This window comes from Psittacula echo (genome assembly GCF_963264785.1).
Source record: "Psittacula echo genome assembly, chromosome: 11".
Taxonomy (NCBI): Eukaryota; Metazoa; Chordata; class Aves; order Psittaciformes; family Psittacidae; genus Psittacula; species Psittacula echo.
Genome location: NC_137746.1, coordinates 11,681,533 through 11,688,251, shown reverse-complemented (window position 1 = coordinate 11,688,251; position 6,719 = coordinate 11,681,533).

Genomic DNA, 6,719 nt, shown 5'->3' with positions numbered 1-6,719 from the left:
TATTTCATTTCCTACATTTATCTCCAAAAGACCCTATTGCCATTTGGAAAACTATCGCCACATTTATAGAAGTAGATGGAGAGATACCAAGCTCTAGCAATTCTGGTTTGCAGCTTCCAGGTTGTAAAGGGATATGATCTTTTATGTCTGAGCTTCTCCCCATCTCTCCATTTTGTTTTGGTTTTGGTCAGTCTGTTACTCAATTGCCATGTCAAGCCCTGGAGGATTGCCTAGTTGTTATACTTTCCTCAGGAAGCAGTCCAGATGCCTTCTGTCTGAATGTGACAGGCTTTCCTCTTCACACTGAAGTCCAGTCTGACACCTCTCTCTTGGTTCCTGGCAGGGGGAGCAGGCTGCTGTCACTGCAGATAAGATGGCTGAGTGATGCTGCTCTGTTCATCTTTCTACAACAGGGGAAACTCTGGCTGGGGCTTTTAGCTTTACTGTGCGTCAGCTTTGAAATGAACTATGAAATCCATTTACAGCCCATTTATCAAAGTGATTTGTATCTGGATATCAAAGCAAGCTGTTTGCTGGGGTTCAAAGGCAGCTTTGCAAACATTGAATCTAATAGGTAAGGAAAATGACAAAACTCTGATATGATTATGTAATTTCTGTCTCCTGCTTCCTCATGTGCTTTCCATGCATGTGGCTTCAGGGAAAGAATCAAACAGGAAGAAAGGATCATCTTCCCTATGTTAGCTCTGATTTAACAGTCCTTGCCAACCATAAGCTTCCTTGATGGGTTATACCTTTGTTAGATTCGTATGCCCGTAGTGCAGATGCAGTAGTCTCAGGGATCTCCTCTTACAGTCAGTGAAGAGAAAGAAGCACTTCCAGGGCCTAATTCAGCTGGCTGAAGGCAGGTACTGACCCATTGGAAAGTGAGTCTGAGATGACTTGTGCCACTGCAGGCAAGTGCTTGAACTGCTTTGTGATTCCCTTTCCCCATAGCAAGTAGGGGTTGGTAACAGTTCGTCTGGAAAGATGTGGTCATGGCTGTGAGTACCTCAAGTGCCTGAGAAATTTCATCTAAATAGAAAGTGCATAACGTAAATAGATAAAGCAGGAAGCATGCTTGAGGTGTGAGCACTGTGGAGAGAGGAGCACAAGACATCGTGTCTCAGAGGTGGGCAGTATGCTGGTTCTTTCTTTTTTCTCTGATTTAGGAGAAAGACAAAATCAGTGTGTGGGTTTTGAAAAGAAAAGGATTTTGAAGGGTTTTATTTGAGGAAAAGCTATAAGGAGTTGATAGAGGTAAGAATTCTGCCATCACCAGTCTCTAAGCTCTTCAGTGTGTTAGAAGCAGCTACAGACTCCTGCTGTGCCCATGATTTCTGCTCTGAGTTACTAGTTCAAGCAATTCAAACTTAATCCTTCATCTGAGGGAAGACATGGCGTTTGTGTGTATCTGTGTGTGCTGCATGTGATAACAGGACAGCCAAATCTGAAGACTTTCCATTAGTTCATTAACAGTCATAGGGTGTTGAGTTAAGTGTTCTCCACTGCAGACTTGTTATAGAGCAATCACCAGCTTTCTGTTTGCAGGGAAAAACTTCTGCTTCCTTTGGTATGATGTCTGCAAAGGTGGATTTCTGCTCAAGAGTATTTCCTGATGTAGATTAATATCCTCATCTATGTCTCAATCTGTTTCTTCTCCAGGAGAAAAAAGGTACAAAAATCAGATTTTATACTAAAGTTGGACTCTGGCTTTGCTGGGCTCTTTCCAACCTGTCAGCTGAGCAAGGAGGGGAGCAAGCAAGTGGAGGCTTTCGGTTTAAACATGCTTGGTCTAGCAAAGGGTAAAAAAACTGGCAGTTTGAAATGGGAAGTGAGTTTTACTCTTGGGTGAGACTGTCCACAGGGAGCCAAGCTGGTGATGCAGAGCTCAATGGAGGCTCTCAGGGGTAGAAAACTCACCTCTCTTGGCTGCTCTAAGCTTATGCAACAGGAGCACAGATGTTCACAGCTTGAATATCTGTGTGAAGATGATTACCAATAATGATCTTGGGACTGCCATTGAGGGCTGTAAAGGTAGTAGCAAGTGAACTCTTTCAAAGAGAGTAATGATCAAATGTCATAGTATGGAATAAACATATCTGTGTTAATCTATGTAGTTTTTAAAGTAATCTCTGGATTAATAGCTGTTGTTCCATCACTGGCAGTATTTGTTGCAATAATGCTCTAGACTCTCCTTTGTGTTTTCTGTTTTTCACAGATAGAGGGATGCCCTTGAATAGGGTTGGATTTAGAGATTAGTGATAAAAAGATGACTGTTGATACGGTTTGACAGCCTTTTCAGATACTCATTATGTCAAGAGCCATGTTTGGTGGGTGAGATTCAGCTGTCAGGAATATGAAAACAGATTCATTACTTAGACTGCTGGAAAGGGATTTAGTTCTGATATTCTGGATCATTGCCTGACTGAAGTACCCCTCATGCCAGCTGGACGTCCTCATTTGGGGCCTCCTTAATCTTGACTTGGAAGAAAGCTTCAAGGAAGTCAAGCGTGATACTTACTCAGCAAGGAAATACTTTTTCCTCGTGTCCAAGAGGACTAAGCAGCCCCCTTCACAATATGTCTTAGAGAAACAGACCTTCGCAGTACAGCTGTTGTGTAAGGAGCATCAGTTAGCACTGCATTCCCATTCTGTTGTGGTCCAGTGTTGTGGTTTAAGCCCAGCCAGTAACTCAGAACCAGACAGCCTCTTGCTTATTCCCCCCCTTTTTTCCCCCTTATTATACTAAGATATAATACAAAACCACTACCGCCACCACCGATAATAATACTGATAAGGGAAATAACAAGGGGAGAGAATACAACCACTCGTCACCTGCCAACTGATACCCAGCCTGACTCGAGCAGTGATCTGGGCCTTCCGGGTAACTCCTCCCCAGTTTCTATATTGGGCATGACGTGCTGTGGTATGGAATACCTCTTTGGCCAGTTTGGGTCAGGTGTCCTGTTTCTGCTTCCTCCCAGCTTCCCCTCCTCCCTGGCAGAGCATGAGACTCAGAAAGTCCTTGGTAGGAGTAAACATTACTGAGCAACAGGTGAAAACATCGGTGTTATCAGCGCTGTTCCCAGGCTGAGAGTCAAAAACACAGCACTGCACCAGCTACTAAGAAGGAGAAAAATGGCTGCTACTGCTGAATCCAGGACATCCAGGAAAGATATTTAGGGTTTCTTTGGGAGTTTCTAATGGTTGATTAAAAGAACTTCAGAAGATCAATGAAAATAATTTTAAAAGACAGAATTCTGTAAATTGTCAAATAATGTATGCTAAAATAATGTTAAGCTCTTCTGCCAAATCTTTGAAATCATTTAAGTAATAAGCATATGCTTCACAGGAAATCTGGGTTTCCTAATAGCAAAGGCAATTTCAGCTCAGTTTAACAAGAAGTAGTAGAACTCCAATATTGGGTAAATTCTAATTAAATTGTATCTGGTTTTATAATTGTGTGAGAAAGTTCCTGTTATAAGGTAAGTCTATAAGATGCTGAATGAATATGATTGTTTTGAATTCTAAGAGATTTAAGCTATATAAAAATTGAAAGAAAGCAAAGCTTTTGTATATTTTTATTGAGTTCATATTAGTGGAAAAAACCCAACAGATTCATTGCCTTTTGGCATGATAGTACTCAGAGATGGCTCAGGAAATCTGATGCAGAGAAAAAGATTGGATCCTAAGCTAGTGAAGGATTTACAGTTGACAGTTACAGAATGAAAATGCTCTCCTTGGCTTTAGCGTTTACAAAGACGAGTGAGGAAAACTCTTCAGAATGATTCAGAGTCTGCCATACGTAGGCTGCCTGCTCCAAGAAACCATCATTTTACTGCCTTTGTTATGTATTTTTCATCTGTGCGAGGAACTGAATGGACACAATTTGGACCCAGGTGATTAGTTCTGTTGCACACTATTCAGTCAGGCCAATGACAATAAATATCTTAAATACCTTTTGATTCTTTCTCATCTTTGCTGGGCAGAGCCTTTTTTTAGTGTATTTCATCCTAAAAGCCACAATCCTGTGGTCAAGTGATCTTTAGGTCAAAGGTATTTCTCAGTAATACCTAAATTGAGAGTTATTTTGAGATGCATCAAAGCATTTAAGTACAACTAATACACTACTACTGGTTATTCACAGAGTTCTTTATCCCGTTTAGGGGACAGTAGGAGAAGGCATGGTAAAATAAAAACCATTGTAAAGTGTGCTGAAGTCAAAGGCAAGGTGAGTATCATTTAGCCCTCCCAGCTCTGACTCACATTCAAGTTTTCACTGGTTACCTAACACGTTTCCAATGTACATGCTCCCTGAAGTGTCCTTTCTTGTAACAGAGACTCATGGAGGACCAAAGTTTGCAAAAAGAGACTCTCTGGAGCAAGGGACTCATACTGCTCAAAATCAAGATGACCCCAGTAATGGTTTTTACTGCTCATATGAGTCCATTTTGCATTGTGATTGTACTCATTCTGCAAGTTCAACCATCAGCACAGTGACTCTTGGACCTGTGACTCCTTCAGGTAGATATTCCAGGCCAGGGTGTGGGCTGCTATGATTGTAAGTGAATCATAACTAGTAATGAATTAAGCTTATTAATATGACAGTATCTCTGTATCAAACAGTGGTTGCATGTGCCCTGCTATCTGCTTGTGACTGGAAATGTGCAGAGAACAGAGAATAAACAAAGAGGATTTCAATGTGCCCAGTTTGGGTTTTCTGCTCAAGTCCTCTGCACATGCGTACTATGTGCATGACCTCTCTTTGAATTATATGCTTCTATATTGAGATTGGGGGGTGATTTTAGCCTTCAAACAAGCTGAATGTGGAAAATGTAGAGTGGAGCCAGGCACTATGTGGGTGAGAAGCAAGTAAGGGCTTCCCACACGTCTCTACAAATACCCCTCAGCTGCAACACTGTCCCTCAGTTTCCATTGTGAGTCTCTTCTAAGCAATGCTAATACACTCCAACTGGAGCGTAGGCACGAAGGCAACATACCTTGGTGTAATGCAAATGGAAGCTGTTGCCTGCATTTTTAAGCCACAGTTGTAAATATTTCCATTTCTTACTGTGTTTGGACGGGCATCGGATCCTGCAATAGGAGCAGGTCACCTACTACATTTCTGAGCTAAATGAGAAGGCTTTTGAAAGTTTTTGGAAGCATTTTTCTGAATGTTTTGCTGAGATACAATTTCTCCTTTTTTCATTGCCCTCTCTAAGACTAAAAACTGAAAATGTATTCAGTGTTGAAAGAGCTGTGAAGGATAATGTGAAAAGGACACTTCCCCATAAGGGTTCGTCTGTCTGCATGGTGTTTATGAGCCTGACCTGCTAGTACACTTGGGATGCAGCCATATCTCCATACATCTCACTAGGCAACACAGCTGCTGACTGCCTCAAGGACTGACATTTACAGAGCATGTATCATCCAGTTATTGTTTCACATCCTTCCAGACAGTCTTGATCATCAGCTAATTAAAATGTATGGTCTCTTCTGCACTCTTTGTTGGAGCTTCTGTTTTTCAAACACAGCTTCCATTGGTGACATGTTTATTATGTCTCTGGATTTTACTTTGCAGCATGGCTGTGGCTTACTTTTTATCTGAGTAAACTGAGCATGAGAGAGATGGAAAGCTGCTTAGTAGAAAGGATGGCTCACTTCATGGTGTTGTGCACCCTGACACTGTCTAGGGCCCCCTTGAAGTCAGATGGCCCATGGGTTTAGTGTTAGGCTGGGTTTTAAATTGCTTCTGGAAGCAGTCATTCTGTTGCTGTCCTTCCCTCTTCCAGCACAAGTAACCTCAATGCATCTTTGCGTTTGCTTATCTGGGCACACATCCTGTTATCAAATGTCATGCAAGATCTCTGAAATGCTTCTGGAGCCTATGAAAATACAGAAATAATGAAATACAACTGTGCTGACAGGCTGGCCTCCTGAAGACAGTTTAGCAAAAGCCCAGACAGCCAATTTCTTATTAGCTAGCTGTTCTGCTAGCACATTACCTCTGGCGAGGAAAAGTGTAGTCAGTTGTAATCCAAGAAAACAGCTACAGCAGGCATCGTGCTAACGCTTCTGAGGCTTACTGCATTCAAAACAATATCAAGTGTTACCAGCCCATAAATGTGATGGTGTGATAATGTGCTGATGAGTACTAGTGTACTGTGAAGAAATAAATACACAGTTATTAGAGCAAATCTGTGAGAGATGGCAGGGAAGAGATGGAAAGGCAGCATCTTTTTTCTGTCAAATTCACTGGGAAACACAGAATTATATCCTACTCCCCATTTGCAAGTACCTCTCTTGAGTATGATCCCATAGCAGTGACATCTCTCAGTGTAGAAATAAGAGATGAGGTGGACACAGCATGGGCAAGGGAGAAAGGGGGCTCAGTAACAATCTAAGCAGAAGTGTGAGGAGAAAGAGCTGGTGCACGAGAACTTGGAACAGGAGGCAGGACTGTGATAAACATTAGGGACTTGTGTAATGACCCAAGAGCTCATCAGCATTTTCAGAGCGATGGTGCCAGATTCTTCCTTGCTGTTACAGCTGTTTGAGTATATTGTGAGGCAGGTGGGAAGTCTTACTTGGTAGCATCTTCTATTTTGAGTGAAAAGAGTACAAGAAATGAGCATGAGCTGGAATTTACTGCAATGTACATAGAGGATTTTTTATTTTTAGAAACAGCCAATGCATTACACATCATTCAGCACAGGCAA